Genomic DNA, 20,349 nt, shown 5'->3' with positions numbered 1-20,349 from the left:
CACCACATAATGCACCACATGCTGAACTCCACTCAACCGTAGAGAAGATTCTAGAAAAGTCTGCAAAGCGTGAGCTATGGCTACATATGTGGTTCATTGGCCCTCATCATATTTTTTAATTAGTTATCATTTTTTAATTATTACAGGGTTGACATAAATTCCAGATTTCCAGCATCTGGGCCCACATCCTCACATGGCAAACACTGACTGGAACTCATTAAGGATTTCCCCCTTGTCCAGGACATGTGGTCCTGGTATCCCAGTCTTCATCATCCCCTACTTCTTCTGTGACCAGCCCATCTCTGGCATTTACGGTATTTTCCTGGCCACTAAGGGCATGGGGTTGAGAGCCCTGTGCTAAAAATGATGGCTGCCATTTTCTTAAAATTCCATTGGTTAAAACACTTACGCAAGTGACCTTTAGGAAAAGGGAATTTTTTTTAAAGTGTTACCAGGATCCCTTCAGGTAACCTTTCTTCTTTCACTCCCTTCTCAGCCTCTCAATCAAGGCATCTTTGCTCCTCTCTGTGTCTCTGCCATTTTTCCCCTGTACTGAGGTCAGTTTCTCCATAACATCAGTTGTAAGTGTAAAACAGCCAGCCCGATTGGGCATCTATTTCTTGGTCTTTCAACTCAGCTTTCACAGCTCTCCTGGCCCAGTGTCTCATTTTCCCAAATCCAATTTGCCCAAACAGGAATCGAATTGATCTAGTTATCTGCTCAAGCTGGTCACTCTGTGAATCAGGGTGCCTGGGACCCTGCCCTAATAGCAAGGTGGGGGTTATGTGGCACAGAATATGGCTTCCCAGAGCATCGAGGACTCTAAATAAGACACACTCCCTTCAAGGGCAGGCAGGCTATGGCCCCACCACTACTATAGCCTCGGCCTCCCCAAATTATGATCCTAAGTTTTAAGCAATGCGCCTTCTCTGCTTCCATGAGCTGTGGCCTGGCTGTGGCCTGGTGTCCAGAGGGCAGAGCGATGCACAAAGGAATAATGCATTTCACTTGGCGACGGAGCCCTCTGCCACGTACACGAATGGAAGCAGTTAGCTGCTGTAATGAATTTGTAATGCTCCTTTGTTTCCTCTCTGCGCCTGCTGGCCCTTCAAAACAGTGTGAATCCACCCTAGAACAGTAATTGGGCTTCTTCTAGCCAATGCTGGGGTCCACGCCTGCTGCACCTCCTCTGAAGTGGCCATAGCCAATTGGCCTTTATTGGCCCGACTTTGGGAACTCCAAGTGACTTGCCTTTGAGATACAACAAAGAGCGTTTCTATACTCTCTGGCTCCTCCCAGCTCTGAGAGAGCCAGGAGCAGAGTGTGATTCTCAGGTTCCAGTTCACCGTGCAGAAGCAAGGAACTCTGAGCTGCAGGAGAGGCGGAGGGCATGGTGGTTAAGCACCTGGGACCTGGCTGTCATCCCAGCTCTGCCAGGAAAGTGCTGTGTGATCTCTGGCAAGTCGCTTCACCTCTCTGAACTTCACAGTCTCCATCTGTTCAGTACAGATAGTAACTCCTCTCTGGAGTGTTGAGGACAAGGTGATAAATGTAAGCAACCCTCAGGGCTTAGTTCGATATACAGTAAATAGTATTTCACTTCCTCTCCTCTCAAATCCCCTCTCTTCTAAATATTTAAAAGAGGTGGTCAGGATTTGAACTAGTACTTGGGTGTATTCTCATGCAAATCTGTGCCCAGAGAGGTTCAATCCCTCCCCTCTTGCTGGCTCCTTAGGCTGTGTCCACTTTAAACTCTAACACACAATGTTTCATGCACATCTTGTACATATAAGTTTTCCTCCACGTGTATTTCTGTTCGATAAATTTCTAGTACTGCCATCACCAGGTCAAAGGATTTTCACTCCTAACTGCCAGATGTCACAGGGCTCATTTGAACTGTTTTGGCGGGTGGAAGTGTCCCCTTGGCTCCACCAGCCACCCCGTCATTCTCAGCCTCCTAGTCCTCAGAGGGAGGCAGAGGGAAGCCCTGGCTGGCTTGTGGCAGCTTTCACACTTCCTGTCTTTCTGCAACTAGCAGAAGGCCCTCGATGCCTCCAGCAGAGACTGGGCTCAAGTGGAGCTCCCGTTTCCAAAAGAGAATGAGATGTAAAATTGGACAAGCTCCGTTCAAACCCTTGTTGCACCTGTTGCTGGCTGTGTGACCTGGGGTAAGTCTCTCAACATCTCTGAGCTTTTATAAAAAGAGTGACGAAAAGCATACATGTGGACTGGTCGCAAGGCTTGGAAATAATGGATATAAAGCCCTGAATGCAGTGCCTGACACCCAGGCTATTATCATTTTATCTTTGGTCCCCAGTACTTGAGAGTGATGCATTTCTTTCCCCTCCCAGGCTTCTCTGCTCCTTTCTTTGACATTTGACCAAGAATTCTGGACAGAGCACTGAGAAATGCTGCATCCCATCTCCCAAGTACAAGCCTCAGGGTCCATTCAAAACCCTTTCAAATACCTTCCACTTGAGATTCAGTGGCTGAGAAGGTCAACTCACTGTCAGAGACAAAGGGGACATTTGCCTGGGTTAGCCTCAGCACAGCTGTCAGGGAGCTTGAGGACTCTTTCCCTGAAAGCAGGATTATTATTACTATTATTGTTGTTGCTGCCATCATCATTGCTGTTGTTTTGATAGTTGTGATGGCACGGGGGAACCATGCTCACCCACAGATAAGGGCACAGGGAACCCAGTCTCAACTCTGAAGACCACTATCCCCTCTGAGACCCGACCATTCAATTGGAACCTGCAGTAGAAATCAGCATCTGACAGTCACTCAACATCAGCAGCTATTTAGTGAGCACCTGCTGTGTGCCAGGCCTTCAGCAAGGTTCCAGGCACACGGTGAGCAAATGAGGGAAGATTCTTCCCTGGGGGAACTCAGAATCCGGCGGGGGAGATAGTCACTACATAAGGGGTTGGTGTGATTTGGTTTTTAAGCACGTAATGGCAAACTGTGATTCCTGCCGCAGAACAGAGTACAGTGCTTAAGACCAACAAGGGATGGAGACAGAAAGATTTGGGGATGCCCAGCGGGTGGAAGGAGGTCTTAGAAAGCTGTGTGGCACTGGACTAAGCCCTCACCTCTCTGAGCCTATTCCCAGTAATTTAAACAAGGGGGCACATTACCTGTCCCTGAGCTGCTAGGGCATGAAATGTCATCTTCCACAGAGGGGTCCAGCACAGGTCCTGCCTGCAGTGGCCTCTAAGTGGGGCTAGTTCCTCTGCATTGGTTGATCCCAGGCTTACGCCGCCTGACTGTTCTGCCCTTGGAACATTCCAGTTCATGCTGGACGCCTGGGGAGAGCAAAAAGAGAACCAGTTGCCCGCAAGCTCAGGCAGAGGCGTTCGGAATTTAGGAACTTCCCAAGTAGCCTTTCCAGGGCACACCCTGATTTTGGGAAGAGATCCTACCTGCCTCTTCTTCCTAAAATGTCACATCCCAGTGACACAAACCAAACAGCCCTGTCTTCATTACGGTATTGTCATTGCTGAGTTTATTGCTACTATTACTACTACTACTAATAATGACGGCGGTGTTGATACGGCAGCCTGTCTGCCCGGTCAGTCTGTTAAGGGCTTCCACGACTTCCTCTACACGCCCCATATCCATCCAACTAACTCTCAGAAAGAAAGGGGTCATCTAAGAGTCTAATGCAAGCATGGCAAGCATTTTATGGCAAGGGCCGGAGAGTAAACATTTTAGGGTTTGCGGAACACACCGTCTCTCTCACGACTGTTCAACTCGTCCCTCATAGTGTGAAAGCAGCCATCAGAAAAGATGTAAACAAAAGGATAAGGCCGTGTCCCAATAAAACTTCATTTATAAAACCAGGCAGTGGGTGCTGGACTGAGTTGATGTGCAGGCTATGATGTTTATAAATTTAAAGATTCATCTGTCTTTATGAAGGGAGGTTGTAGAGCAGCAGCAAACCATACAGGTGCTATGGTGCAATTCGTAATGAATATGAATATCTACTGATCACAAAAATATGATCCCCCAATTACAACCGTTAGAAATTAATAAGCCTTCGTAGGTCAGAGCAAAGATAAATCTACAGAACAAATGAAAATCTATCATAACAGGAAGTGAATGGGTGGGAACATACCGCTTAGAATAAAATTTATGGTGCTAACATAAGGTCAGTATTTGGAAAAGGGCCATGTCTCAAATAACACAGATGAAAATGAAGCTGATCTGCTCTGAGCCTCCTGTATGATGCCAGGGAAAGTGTCTCCAGTGATGAGAGAGACACAGGTGGGATGTTTGGGAAGGGTTTAAAGAAAAGAGTTTTTTAAATGGGAAGGTTGGGGAAGGCATCAATTTCTAAGTTAATGTATTATTTTAACACAGTAAGTGATTTGAAATATTGTTTCTATAACTCAATTAATACATCAAATAGTAGGAGACGTTTGATTATTTCATCTCCACATACTTAAAAGCTGGTACATTTGAGCTGTTTAAAAAATGGTAATTTCTCCTTGGGGAAAGAGGAGTACACATTACGGTCAGGCAGAACTGGTATCATCTGCTTTGTTTCCAGAGCCGCTGCAGGGCTTGGCACACAGTGGGTAGTAATGAAGAAAATGAGTGAATGAGAGAGTCAGTGAATGAATGAATGAATGAACGAATGAATGAACGAACGAAACATTTAAGCCCTCCCCATTAAGCACACCACCTCAAAAAGACTCAAACTCTAGCCATTAAAGAGATCCACAACAATTTGGCCAACAATGGAAAATTCACTTAATCCTCATCTGGGCATTGCCTCTCCCAGAATTTAGCATCCTAATCACTTTCTCAAACAGGAAAGGCCAGGAGAAAGCCAGAGGATTCCCTCAGAGCTCCTAGACCTCAACTTCCCTGAAGCAGCACAAACCAAGCCAGAAACAACCCTGCCCCCAAAAGGGCACGGGCAGAGATGGTTAAGGTGGGATTCTGGAAACCCTCTCTCCCTGGGAGAAAGAAACCAATGCAACACAAGACTTAGACTGTTCTTTCTGCTGTCCATGGTGACTTTGCATGGAGGCCTGAGAGTCTTGCTGGGAAAGGATGCTGGGGCAAAGTAAGAGATGGAAAGGGATGAGGAACAGGAAGATCTTTGACAGCAAGGCAGCTGGGACCAGTCAAAGCTAACACTATTGACTGAGGGTTCCCATGTGCCAGGCACTCTGCCCAGGCTTTACCCAACTCGCCTCACCTGGACCATTAGCCCCATCTGATGACAGAGCCAAGCTACTGGGCAACATGGCTCAAGACCACAGGGCCAGCCCAAGGAGAAGCAGGAGCGCACCTTTGCGGTCCATCTGCAAAGACTGAGCTTTTAACCACCAAGTTCAGGCTTCCTCTCCATGTTTGAATTGGTAACCACAGCAATGACAGAATCAATAAAAATAACTAACACCTAGACTTCCTATAATAGGCTTTATGCACACTGGAGTCACGATCATTCTCCCCATTTTATAGATGAGGAAACTGAGGCACAAAGAGGTATAAGTAACTTGCTCAGGTTAGCTAGGGAGTGGCAGAGCTAAGATCTGGGTGAACAACTGTCCCAGTTTGCTCAGGGATGTTTCCATTTTAATACTGAAAGCTGTGTGCTAGAAAATCTCTCGGACGGGGGCAAACCAGGTCAGTTGGTCACCCTAACCAGGAGTAGGGAGCAAAGGACATGTTCTTAACCAGTTCCTGACCCTGCTCTGGAAGGCAGCAGGGTGTAACTGTTACGGGCATGAGCTTTGAAGTCAGGGCAAGACCCAGGTTCAAGCCCAGCCTTTGCTTAGCCGCAGGGTCTGTACAGCTTAGTTTTCCTTATCTGTAAAATAGGAATGGTACAATCTACTTCATTTTCTTGTTTCCAAGCCCAGGACCAGGCACAGGAAGAATGCCCAGCCCTGGTTAGATCGTATGGTCACCCTCATCATTGTAATAACAGGTTAGTCTGGAGGGAGCGTGGTGGGAACTGCTCAGGCAGGAAGGTGTGTTAAGAAAGGATTAAATGGCACATCTGCTGAGGCAGGGGAAGGGGAACCCGTGTCGCCCTCAGGTCACACCAGCTGCTGTCATCTCCCGTCCCAGGCGCCCAGATATCCTGGCGGGGTGAGGAGGCATCTGTGCCGCCTACTCAATCCTGTCTCGGCCTCAGCTGCCAGCATTAAGCTCCAGAGCCCGGGGAGAGCCCCTCTGGCTTCCTCCCACCTCCCCTCCTCGCCCGGCTATTTGTGGCCCTTGTACTATTACAGGGGACGGGGAGGTGATGCTGGTCTCTTCCGTCACATGCTCTATTCCAGAACAATGGGAAACAGGATGTTCAGCCCATCAGATCCTCTAATTGTCTCACCATTCTCTCTCTCGGCATCCCAGCCCGGCAGCCCTGCCCAGCCTCAGCGCTCCATGAATAATCAGGCCAGCACTGACAATCAATTATGTGTTTCTCCACCTCCCATGCTAATTCGGATTCCAGCCCTGATGAAGGTCATCATTCAGTCACTTTACAAACACTGAGGGATGCCGGGTACCCCAGTGAGCCTGTGCTCTGGAGTCAGGTGACTCAAGGTTCGATTGCAGCTCACCACCCACCAACTGCCTGACCTGGGTGTCAAGTTTGTTAGCCTCTCCCAGCGTCCACACTGGGCAACAGGCTAATAATAATACTCACCACACAGTGTGGTGTAAAACCCTTAGAATAATCCCTGGCAATTAGTAGGTGCTCAATAAATGTTACTTATCATTATTCACAGCACTATTCATGTTAATATGACTGTCTTATACTTTAGGTAAACAACCCTTTCATTACATCCTTGTTTCTGGGCTGTATCAAAAGTACAGTTGACTCCTGAAAAATGCAGGGGTTAGGGGCACCGACCCTCCACACAGTCGAAAAATCCCTGTGTAACTTTTGACTTTCCAAAAACTTTACTACTACTAATTGCCTACTGTTGACAAGAAGCCTTACAGAGAACATGAACAGTCGATCAACACACATCTTGTATGTGACATGTATTATATTCTTACAATAAAGTAAGCTGGAGAAAAAAAGACTTCACTCAGAAATCATAAGGAAAATACATTTACAGTACTGAACTGCATTTTATCAATGCCATCAGTTTATGTCATCTGTTAACAAGATGTATCATTTGTCAGTACCTAAGTCAATATTGTCTTATGACTCAAAACACTGCAAATACTGTATGTATTACTAACACTAGACATTAAAAACAAAAAGATACTGTGAAAAAGAAATTCACATTTATTTACAGGCACAATGATTCATGCACTGACAACAAAGAAAAAGCATCGATTGCTCTGTAGTTGCCTAGTATAATTGGAGGCACCATGTATGGTCTTTAAATGTGGCCATAAGTTTTGATAAATCTTAATTTTTTATAATAGATTTGTGTATATTTTTGGTAGCAAACAATAAAATAGACTCATATCTCTCTATATATATTCTATGCCTTCATGACACACCTACTAACTTTTTCTTAATTCTTTTGTTATTTCTAGGCTAGGCACTTCATCTGCAAGTTTTTCCAAATTGTCACAAATCTTCGATATTTTTTCCAAAATATTTATCGGAAAAAATCCATGTATAAGTGGACCCACATGATTCAAACCTGTGTTGCTCAAGGGTCAACTGTACAGAACAGCATCTTGAGGGAAAAATCTTACAAGGGGCTGAATATTAAGGAACACAAACTTCTCTCACTTGTATCATGCACTCGGGGCCAATTTCATGGGCACGTGGCCAGTGCACAGGGGCTCACACCCAGAAGGGCCTTGTGCTTGAGTTTCACCGTCCTGTGGTCTATGCTGAACTGAGTGGTGTAAGTGAACTCCAGTGGACAACTGAGTATGCACTGAGTTGGATCCTGGGCTCCAGTGCCACCCACCTCCTGCCCCCACCCCCTACGAAGTACACAGCTGATACTGTACCCACCTCCCTAAGTTACTTGGATGTGTGATTTTGCTAATAGAACCTCTGTCTCTCTTCTCTGTGTTCACAAATACTCCCTTCCACGTAGAAGCAAATTGGGGAAATAAAAGAAAAATAAGAGAAAGCAATGAAGGAAGGAAGGAAATCTCACCCCGCCATCCATGTCATCCCATTGCAGTCTGGCTTGGGAAACAGACTCCAACTCTGGAGCACATCACTTTGCCTCTCTGAGGCTCTGTTTACTCATCTGTAAGGTGGGTATAAAGTCTCCTATCTGTGATGCTCAAAGGATTAACTGAGATAGTGCTGGACTTGATTCTGTGCTTGGCATTGAGAGAGTACTCAATAAATGGCATTTCAATAATAAGAATAAGTGGGGGAGGGTATAGCTCAGTGGTAGAGCACACGCTTAGCATGCACGAGGTCCTGGGTTCAATCCCCAGTACCTCCATTAAAATCAATCAATCAATCAATCAATCTTACCACCACCACCACCCCCAAAAAAAGGAGGAGGAGGAAGAGGAGAATGGTAGTTACATGGTAACTAGACTTATCATAGTGATCATTTTAAAATGTATAGAAATAGTGACTCACTATATCATGCACCAGGAACTAACAAGAGTGTTGGAGGTCAATTATACATCAAAAACAAACAATTCATAGAGAAAGAGATCAGATCCGTGGTTATCAGAGGCAGGTGTTGCAGAAGCAGGAATTGAATGAAGGGAGTCAAAAAGAACAGACTTCCAGTTATAAGATAAACAAGTGCTAAGGATGTAACCTACAACGTGATTACTAGAAGCAACACGTCTGTATGTTACTTGCTTAATAACTTTCATAGGTGAGTCCTAAGAGTTCTCATCACAATGAAAAATTAATCTTTAAAATTCTGTTATTTTCAATCTAGATAAGATGATGGACGTTTACTAAACTTATCGTGGTCATCATTCCACGTTGTACAAGTCAAATGATTCTGCTGTACTGTACGTCTTAAACCTACAGTGTTGTAGGTCAATTTATCTCAATCAAACTGGAAGAAAAGCAGCAGCAGCTGTCAAATCTGGTGTCACTGATTACACAGTCCAGTCCTACGACCAGATCAAAACTGTTTCCTCTCTGAGCTCAACCTGTAAATTGGTTCTTCTGCTCGTGAGGGATGCAAAATCTTCCTTATTTTTCTCTCATACGTTTTTTGTTGTTCTTCTCTGGGTCACTTCCCCTCCTGGGCAGCAGGCCTTGCCCCCAGAGCTTCCTGGCCCTGGTGCGTCTGGGCACTTCTATCCCAAGCTGCGCCAGTCAAATCCTGGCTGCTTATAACCCAGACATTCACCAAACCTACATTTGCTCAAATGCCTGGACAGGCTGGTGGCTGTGCTTTACGATTCTTTTTTCATTATTACTACAAGCAAAAAAGATATAACGAAACTACATCTGAACACATAAATTGAGGTGGGAGACAGCCACCTGAGTCAGGCATTGATCTTTCGTTTGTGTAAGAGATTCACTCAGCAAATCCTTTTTATGGCTGTAGTAAAGACGGAAGCTGTACTTCAGCTGCAATGATGGTAGATTCCCAACGAGGAATAAATTTTCACATCAGTTGACGTTTGTCTGGTCAGAGGACCAGAGATCTTAAGGCTTTCTCCCGGCTCCAATTCCTCTTCTTCCTTCCACAATTCAGAATAAGCTACACTCACATAACTGATTTTTTTTTTAAATGCATCACTTCTCATTGGAGGGTAAACTGGTCCAATTTTAGGGGAGAGTAATTTAGCAGAGTAGTTCTCATAAGCCCCAACAATGTCAAAACTTCTCAATCCAACAAATCTGCCTGCAAAGACCTCACCTAAGCAAATACTCTGAAATGGGGGGGGGGGGGGCAAAGTGACTAATTTCACAACAATATTTTATTATAGTTTTAAGTTTAACAGTTAAGAATAGGAAACAGTTGGATCACTACATACGGGTCTTACTAATTCAGTGTTCTGGTTATCTCTTGTTATGTTAAAAAAAAAATTCCAAAGCTTAATGACTTCGCCACAATTTTTTACTTTGCTGATGAATCTGCCATGTGGACAAGGCTGGATTGCAGGGAGAGTGCCCCCTCTCTGTTCTATATGTCTGTTCTTAGCTGAGTTAACTCAAAAAAGCGAAGGGCTGGGACAGTGTGGATCTGTGGTCTCTTGACATAGTATTTTCAATATGGTAACCTCAAGGTAGCCTGATGTCTTAAATGATGGCTCAGGACTCCAAGGGACAGAAAGTAGAATCTGCCAGTTTCTTAAGGTTTGGGGCAGGAACCAGGCACAGCATAACTTCTGCTCTCTTCTATTGATCGAAGTCACAGAACACCATGCCTCTGTTCAGGGCATGGGCCATAGTCCCCACCTCTTCCTGGAAAGTGTATCTAAGAATTTGCAGCCATCTTTCATTCCCCCAAGTCAGTTATGCTGTAGTCATGCATGATGCAATGTCAGGGCATCACTAAAAATGATGTTAATGAAGAGATATAAATGTTTATGCTAGATTGAGGTTAAAAAAAACCTGGCTAAAAAACTTTATAGATAGCTTGATCCAAACACCAAAATGCTATAACTGGTTGCTAGAAAGCTGAGTTTTTTCCTTCTTTATATTTTTTGTTTTCTAAGATTTTCATAGGCCATGCCCGGCCCATAGCCCTGCCCTGTCTGGCTCTTATGTCATTTTAAGCTTAAGAAAGTTCATGTCCAAATCAGAATTTTTCAGATCCAGTGAGGAATTCTGTGCATCCACAGCTCCTGTTGGCTGATGGGTTACTGGCAACCCCATAAGCAGAAGGTAGACTCCCCAGTTAGCCATAGCCCCTTACTGGCCTGCTTCCTGCATTTATGACTCCTGCCCAACCCCTCTGGGCATTTGAGTTTGCAATCCCACAAACCATATTTACAACTGAAAATCAACAAATACAGACAGCTTCAGAAAACAAATCTAAGGCAAAGCACACTGGGGTAATTTGTCTGCAAAGAGGAGAATGGTGCCTGGGATGCAAAACACCCCTGATTTCCCTACACCTTGTACAAACGGGTCCTTATTCCAGGCCTCTTGGACAGGGGCCTCTCTCCCCATGCCCATCTCACACTTGCTCCCCAAGGCACATCGTAGGTAAGACGTGGTGGTCTAGGGCCACTGAGTGTCCTCTGCAATGCAGCCAAGCCCCGAGAAAGGAGTAGGGAGAAAAGGCTGGGCAGCTGAAGGAAGGGCTAGAAACGTGAGATCAAGAGCAGGTCAGCCACCGGCATGGGAGTAGGTGCCTTGTGTTTGGGATGAAAGAGACAAAGAATGAAGTCAGGGTAAAAGGAAAGAGCGTGAAATGGCCATTTCATGCCTCCTAGCAAATAAGACAGAGGGCAGCAAACCCTGGCCGCCCTAACTGCTTCCACGATCGCTAGCAAATTGCCCTGCAGACAGCTGGCAGGAACCTGGACCCCTCTTTCCAAATTATAGTTCCATGAGTCACCAACTTTGTGACTTTTGCTCTATGTGCAAATCACCTGGGCCATTATCCATTTAATATTTTTTTCTTTAAATTGATGTTAAGTGGAATCCTTTAAAAACCTCAATTTTGTCCTCTATAATTCCCTCTGAGAAATCACGGGGGTCACAGGTGATGTGCTACACACACCCACAGACACACGCGTGCACACTGCCGTGCTGGAGCTGGACCGGGAGGTTCCCAAAGGCCAGTGTTCAATTTGCAGGGATTTTGCAAGCCAGCTGTGAAATGCACCCATTTGAAAAAATTAAATTATATAAGCTTGCAATTAAGTTTTTTCAAAGATAAAGGTAATGAATACCCAGAGCTCATCCCTTCCTAATTATTTTACTGCATTTCACTATGATCTGTGTCCTCGAGGTTATTCTCACCTGTTGTATCTGTGTGATGTAAACACTGTATTAATAGCAGACTCCAGTACCTCTCTTTCCAACTCTGTGTTTGATGACACATCGGCAGCTTGATGATCGGCAGCTAGGAATATTTACACCACAGAAACCAGCAAATGCTCCACTTTCTTCCGCTGGAGGACTGATGGCTAAATATTCACCAGCACGCCATACCTTTGTGTAATTATTAAATACACATTATGTGTCTAGTATGAATGTAATATAAATGTATTTCCCCTAATGCACACTAAAACAAACTCAGCTGCCAGTGTGGAATATATATATATTCCTGTACTCCCTAAAAGGTCTTGGTGTCCATCAATGAGGAGGTGCAGCGATCTGATCCTCACTAGCTCAGCCCACCAGTCACTCATTAGGGAAAGTGAGGCCTGGAGGAGGTGAGTGAGTTCACAGAGACTACGCTGGGGATTCAAGGCCAACTCCAGCTTCTGCCTCTCTGCCCTCAGCACTTGCATCTCTCTGTTCAATGCTGCCTCCCTCTGTGGATGGTACCAAGTCGCATCCCCTAAGTACACTATTCAGAAACAGCTGGAACAAGAGGGAACAGCCTGAATGAGGGGGGAAGGGAGGGAGCTGAGGGGGCTAAAAGGGTCATTAGAAATTCACACAATTAATTAGACAATGCTGGGGACACAGCCATTGATAAGGATGGCAGGGGGCCTGTTCCCTCGGGCCCCTTGTGGGTTACCGCAAGCAAAGCTCAATGGTCTGCCTCCCTCTCAAGACACCTCCCCAAACCCGCTTAAATATTTGATGCAAAATTAAAGCCCGTTCCAACTTTTATGAGCCGTGTAGCAGTGTCTGCTACTGCTGGGCGCCTACCACCCCCACCATTTCCCAAGGAGCCCCCCACCCCCCATCCTGCGCAGCCTCCTCCTCCATCAAGCCAAGTGCATTAGGACAATTAGCACCAGCCCACTGGCGCCAATTAGCAGCCAATAGTGTCTATATTATGGAGAGAGAGCAGCGGGGGCGCCTGTGTCTCCAGCCGGCCTTCACACTCAATTACATTAAGTGGAGGCTCCAAGCTGCGGTTGGTGGGATGGACAGTTGCTGGAGTAATTGTGTCTTCTCTGTGCTGCAGGTGATCTTCCCCTGGCTCCCTGATCTGGGACTGACTCCTTGTCCACTTACATCAATACACACTCCTTCCAAACGCAGGAAAAGGGGGAGGCATGGGGTGGAGGCTGCAGTGTCCAGAGAAGCAGGATGTCATGGAGTTAAATCTTCATGTGGATCATTCATTCATTCATTCATTCAGCAAATATTCATGGAGGGTCTGCTGTGTACCTAGAATGCTTTTACAGCCAGAAGCAGCCACAAAATTGGCATTGCTCAATGCAAAATGAAAATATGAGACTCATTCAGAAACTACTAAGAACTTCACAACGATGGCACAGAGCATTAAATCAACTGCAGGGTCCTTCCTAGCAGGAGACCTTCTGAGCCCACGGCCCTACACAACAGCACAGTTGTGTATCTGTGCAGTCAGCCCTATCTGTGTTTTGGGATATGGTAGTGAACAAATCTGAACTAAAACGACTGCCTTCCAGGGACCTCACGTTTTAATGGAGGGAGACAGTAAGAAAATTGTAAACAAAATAGATTAGTAAATTAGCAAGTTTATTAGAAGGTAATAAGTACAGTAGGAAAATGGAAAAAAAAATTGAGCATGGTGAGAAGGATCAGGAGGGACAAGAAGAGTGAGCAGGGGGCAGGGTTAAATGGACACTGGGAGAGTTCTCAAGATGGTGAGATTCGAACAGAGAGTCAAAGGAGGTGAGGGAGTGAGCCTTCCAGGTGCGGGAACAGCCAGTGCAAAGGCCCTGTGGCAGAGGTGTATTTGTTACATTCAAAGAGTGGCAAAGAGGTCAGGGTGGCTAGAGTGAAGTAAAGAGGGGGAGTAGGATATGGAGGCCCAAGAATTAAGAAAGGATGGTGGGGCACTGGGCACCCGTGAAGAGTCTACCCGAGGGGTCAGCAAATGTTTTCAGGAAAAAGCGAGAGAGCAAGTATTGTAGACCCTCTAGGCCCTATGCTTTCTGTGACATCCATTCAGTTCTGCCCCTACAGCATGAAGTCACCCATATTTGATACTGAAACAAATGGGCATGGCTGTGTTCCAGTAAAACTTTATGGACACTGAAATTTGAGTCTCCTACAATCATCACATGCCATGAAATAGTATTTTTCTTTTGCTTTCTTCTACAACCATTGCAAAATACAAAAACCAATCTTAGTTCAGAGCATACAAAAAAAAAAAAAAAAAAAAAAGGGCAGCAGGCCAGATCTGGCCCAGTTGCTATAGTTCATCAACCCCAGTTTTCTGAGTAATCCAGGGAAGATGAAAGTAGGAACACACATAAAAGCAGTGGGGAGATTCTGGATATATTTTATGGTACAGCCAGCAGGACTTCCTAGAGGTCAACCTCAGGATGGATAAGAAAGAGAGAAAAGCCAGAGATGAATCCAAATTTGGATGCCTGAACAACCAGAAGGATAAGATTCAAGATGCACCTGAATGGAGAAGACAGTGGGAGGCGATGCGGTGAGGGAGGGGCGGGTGAGGATGGTAATAATCCTAAGAGCTCTTTACTAGTTATTTAACTGGGTATTTAATATGTGCTCCGCACTGTAAGAACCACTCCGCTTAAGCCTTACATAAAGGTATTCAGAGAGCTTGACTCCATTCCTGTCTCAACCCATTTCACAGACGTGGAAACTGAGTCTCAAAGGCGTGAACTCTTTCTCCAAGATCACCAAGCAGTTAAGTTGCAGGCATAGGTCTTTCCCACTCAGGAGTCTGCATTCTGCAGTATTATGTGACTCTGCCCAGACTGCTTGGAAACCTCATCTGAAGCAAGAAACTTTAAAACAGACAGGAGAAGCCTTTCCCAAGCCCACGTGTTGGTTTTCGCTTTAACTTCAGTATCAGTTTAGGGGTGTGTGTGTTTCAACAAGCCTCTCCCGGTCTCTGTGCCTCAGTCTCCCCCATCTTTTCATGCAGCTCTAGGACCAGATGCTTTCCCAGGTTCCTTTCTGACCTAACATTTGCTAACACCATGATTACTCAGCTTCTGAGCAAAGCAACTCGTGCAGGGATGTTCCAACAGCCTAAGGAAAGAGTTAATTCCCTGTGAAATTACTGGGGATTATTTACGACTTTACACAGCGTTTTATACCTTTAAGTGCTTTCTGATCACTTAGAAGCTAATCCCAGGTGGAGGCTAGAGGCCTATAAGAAAGTCCCTGTCAAGTGGAAGCTGGAATCTGAAGGAGCTGGCAGATCTGGGGCAGGGGATGGTGTCTGCTGGAAAGGCAGCCCTCCCCCTGCCCACCTCCAACAGGCGCCTTCCCCCAAGAACTGCCACTGGGTCACCTTGCCACTGGCCTGCAGCCTCAGTAGAACGGGGCATGCGCCAAACCCCCCATGTGCACCTGACCAGATGGCAAGATGGGTGAATGTGAGTGAAACAGCCCCTGCCCTTGGGGAGCGTAGGGTCCGACTAGGGGAGATGTGACTTACATGCAAGCCTGGAACCAGACTCTGGGAGCTGGTCGATGGCCCAATGCAAAAGGGCAGCACTGAGTCATTCAGCAGTGGAGATAATGTGGTGGCCAGACCCAAGGCTCCTGCAGGCTCTCAAGTCCATAGAGTGGGCCGGGGAAGGACAACGGTGGGTGACGTCTTCCCAGAGAGAACACGTGGGCTTAGTTTTGAAGGATTCCTTTATGTATCAACTCTTTGAGCATCTCTGACATGCCAGGCACTGTCCCTTCCCCCTTCATCACCATGCGTCACAGTCATGTTGCCCCCTAGTGCCCAGGGGCGGGTCTTCAATCCTCCCAAGCCTCAGTCTTTTCATCTATTAAATGGAGAGGAGAATCTCTACCTTCTGGGTCACTGGAGGGGATAATGAAATACAAAGACAAATGTGAGTAATCAGTCATTGCAATATTTTTGAGCACCTACTATATAACCAGGCACTCCTCTAAACTTCACATGAACTATACCATTGGCTCCCCTCAGCTACCTTTCAACATAGAATCTTATAGCAGCCCCATTTTACAGATGAAGAAGCTGAGACTTGGCAGGATACATGATGTGCCCAAGTTACTGGCTGAGTACACAGCCAGGAAGAGCTGCGACCAGCCTAAGAACGTATGCCTGATGCCCAAATACTACAAAAGCACCTGAGTTTTTCAAAATCCTTTGGGATAGACTACTCATGATCTGGACGCACAGCCTTCATCCTGATCAGTGATACTTTATCATCTGCTTTTTCAAGTGTGGACTTTGGGGAAAGTCATTCAAGGCTTCTATGTGTTTCTCAAGGAACTGGGAGCCAGGGGGGAAACTAGCTTCCATCTGGGACACTTTATCTCATTTGGCTGTATTAGCTCTGGCCCTCCAGGATGCAGGCACCAAGGAGAGATTCAACGTACGAGGACTTGAGGGGAAAGGGCTGTCAGAGGGGAACTGGGGTGGAAGAAGGGGAGTTGTCAGATGGAAGTCAAGTCTGCCCTTGAGAGGCGGGGAGAGGGAGGAAAGGTTGAGCGGGAGAGTTCTAGCTCATATGCAGTCTAAGGAAGCTTCCAAAGGACGCATAAAGTTCCTGAGCCAGAGTTGGCTGTCAGAGCAGTTGTGTCTCCCAGAAATGGGCCTGCCTTAGCACCCCTGCAGTGTGTGGTCCTCGGCTGGGAGTAGCCTGGGGAAGAGTGGTTTCCGTGCAAATGTGGCAGGTGAGCATCAGAGCAGCAGCCGAGGCCTCCTGCAGTGGGACCTCCCCAAGGCGCACTCTGCGGGCCGAGGCACCTGCTGGCCCCCTGTGGATGCACCATGAGGTCTGGGGATGCGAGGAACCAGCGATGTTCTCCTGGCCTGGCTACAGCAGACTGGCCCAGTGAAGGGAGGTCATGGCCACCACTGCATCGTCTCCTGATACAGATAAACCTTTCCTTTCCTCCAGCTCCATTCCTAAAATTAATTCAATCTTGACTCAAGCAGGCTGCTTCACATCAGCAAGGTAGGCAACCAGCGAAGCCGTACTTAATCCCTTAGACCATTTATCCGACAGCGGCTTTCCAAAACTTGGGGCCAGATAAATCATGCAATGAAGGAGCCACACCTATTTCCACGGCTCAATTTTTCCACCTGAAAAATGGGAGTGTCGCAAAACCAGAAACCCAAAGCACTGGTGCCCAAGGGAAAGCACTCGTTGTCAACAGGCAACACTTCCCTTTCCACCCCTGCCTCCACCCTGGAAGACTGGGTTGTCCCTTACAGCTCTTTCTTAGACGGTATCCCATTTGGTGACAGTGAATTATTTGTGCAATTATTTAAGAATTGAGTGGCAAAGATCTGAACCTCTGGTCTCCCCCTGCCTGAGTTGGTACACCAGCTGTGTCACTTAATCTCTCTGCGTCTCAGTTTCTCCGTCTGTCAAATGAGGATAATAAGAGTGTCTCCCTGACAGGGCTGCACTGAGGGTTAAACGTGAGCAGAGGAAGCGCAGAGAACTGATGCGCATCGTAAGATACAATGCAAGGAACCAGTAGCTGTGAGCTTTTAAAAATGGTTGCCGTTCCACATTAAGAGATGGAGACACTAGAAGGTCAGAGAGACTAAGTGAATAGCGTGAAGTCAAAAAGGCAGTGAGGGAGGAGACCTGGAGAGGAATTTCAGGCCGGAGCCCATGCACACGTGACCTTCTCAGCTTGTGGCTGCAGGTGGATCCTGGAGGTGTCCGTGCTACCCTGCCATTTCCATTGTGCTCTCCTTCCCCAGAGCCTCTCATTCTCCAGCTACGAGAGCTGATCTTAGGGAAGGGCAGGCTGAACAGGCACCTCCTTGTCCCTGGGAAACAGCCCCGGATGCCTCCGCCTGTGGCCCAACCCAGGGTGGGAACTTTTCAGCACCTGCCCCAGCCGGAGCCCCAGAAGCTCCAGGCTCATCCCGGCTCCCATCTTTCTGTTAAGTCCTGGTCGAATTTATCTCCTCTGCCCTATATTTTAATTATTCGAAGTCCAAACTTTTGCTCTATCTTTCCCGCCTTCCCTTAATGCTCACCTGACCTCTCCTCCCTCTGTGAGCTTCTTGTCCAAATGCAGACCTTGCCCTCTGTGTTCAAGCTGAACTCCAACATTCACTCAGCACTTAACGTGCACACGCATACATCCCATGTGTGTATCTTCTCTGTACCAATGGGTTTTGCTTGGCCACATTTCTAACTCCCCACAACTGTCACTACAGAATCAGCAACTCAACATATATTCAAACCCAGTTCTTCCCAACTAATAGTGCTGTAATAATTATAAAAAGAAGGAAGAGGAGGATCGCTGTTTTTATTCACGCTCATTAGGTGCCAGGAACTGCTACAAAGAGAGGCTTTAAATGCATGTCTCACTTGAATTTCTGAACAAGCCAATGCAGAAAAGAAAACTGAGGCTCAGAGAAGTTAAGTAACTTGGCCAAGGTCACATCTCCCCGTTTCCACTTCTGGACAAGTGGTCAGGCACTTATCCCCAGGGGCCTCCCACATAAGCCTGTTGGGCCAAGATGCCCCAGTTGGACGAGGTCTTGGCTAAACACATCCCCAAGGGCCAGAGAGAAGGACTAGGGGGCAGAGGTGTCCCAATTCAATCTAGTTGAACTTCCATCCTGCCTTTGCAAGGACTCAAGGCTCTAGGGCAAAATGCTGGCCAACTCCTAAAGCCGGGGCAAGGACAAAAGAGAACTAATTAAGATTGAAAGCAAGACAGGGACTCCGAGCGCTGCCTCCTTTTACTTCAGAGACGCCTGATAGTTCTACATTTCACTTGTTTCTTTGCAGACATCCCCAGTGGCATCTTCAAGAGACCTGGATGAACCAAAAAGTAAGACTTTCTGTCCATGTTGATGAGGGACCCACCCTGAGGAGGAGCTTATTTAATATGAATGAGCAAGTGCACATGTTAAAATCAAACATCACCCAATGCTCATCTTCTCAGTTACTAATGCCCAGTGATCTTAATTGCTCTGGGAGCTGCATTATTTTCATGGGCACCAGGAAGACACATTATTGTGGGCTGAGAAGATGGACTGTGGGTTCGTTCAGTCACCAAATGGCTCACTCATTCATCCTCAAGACAACTGCCAATTCCTTCCTTCCTTCATTTATTCTCAAGATCTATCTCCAAGCCCCTATTTCACTGGGATTTCTGTACAAGTATAATTTTGTTTTAAAAAACTTTATTTCTCAGTCTTCCCTGTTGGTTCCATTCTAGCCAAATGAGTGGGTGCATCTAGTTGACGCTTTTTTGTCCCTTTACTCTTCTGCTAGTTTGGAAAGCAGATGCAATGCCTGGAGGCAGAGCAGCCATTTTATAATCATGAGGCATTAAGCATGAAGCGAAGCAAGCTAAGAATATCACAGAAGGATACTGGAGCCGCTAAACTGATTCCAACATCCATCTCCCTCCGGACTTCTTGTTATGTAAGGAAAACAAGCAATTGTTTCACTCACATAAGAGTTGAATTTTTCTCATAATTGTAGCCAAATGTACCCCTGATATAAGTGACAATTATGAGCAAGACAGCCCTTCCCCTCTCCTAATCTAGTGAGATGGGGTGAGAAAGAAAATAAAAGATGTGATAAAAAAAGAAAGTGCCATGTACGTATGGTTCTGTTGTCACCATCCAGGGAAATGGAGACAAGGACATTTCCTGCCCAGACCCTGCCCGTAAGGTTCTTCTCATTCCTTTATCCAGAAGCCCCTGACTCTAACAGAGCTCCCTGCAGCTGAAGCCACCCACGGTCCCTGCTCTGGTGTGTACTGCCACACCTCTCCTACTAGTACAAATTCCAGAGTTCAGATCACATGCAATGAAAGAATTTCTAGATTATCACCCATTTTAGGTTGGCTCACACTTTTGATACATATGTCCACTTCTGTCACCAGTCCCGTTTTTTTCCTTCTCTCTAATTTAATGTCCCAGCAACTTCTCACTTCTATACTGGCCAGCAAGGACAAGACTACTTTCTATCCCCAGGTCTATCCCTCAGTTCCAAGGTGCAGTGACCCTCCTTAAAGTCACAGATTGGAAAAATGATCCCAGTTGCAGATTTGGTGCCTAATAATGAGGAAGGAAAATGGTGATGACTATTTTTATTTATAATAATAGTAACCACAAACAGTAATGGATCATTGATCATGTGAGCCAGTCTAGAAGAGCCCTCACACTCCTGCTCTCCCAGGGAGCCTAGAAGCTCCTGACATGCAGGGACTATGTGTGTTGTCTCCGCAATGGGGATCCAATGCCTGGCGCAGACTAAGTTCTCAGTAAATATTTATCAAGTGAGTAAATCCTCACCACAACCTAATGAGGTAAGTATGATGATCAATCCCATTTTACAGATGAGGAAACTGAGGCTCAGAGAGGGAAAGGGATCAGCCTAAGGTCACAAAGCTGGCACCGGTGG

Source organism: Camelus bactrianus, chromosome 32 (genome assembly GCF_048773025.1).
Source record: "Camelus bactrianus isolate YW-2024 breed Bactrian camel chromosome 32, ASM4877302v1, whole genome shotgun sequence".
Taxonomy (NCBI): domain Eukaryota; kingdom Metazoa; phylum Chordata; class Mammalia; order Artiodactyla; family Camelidae; genus Camelus; species Camelus bactrianus.
This window is presented reverse-complemented; position numbering follows the sequence as displayed.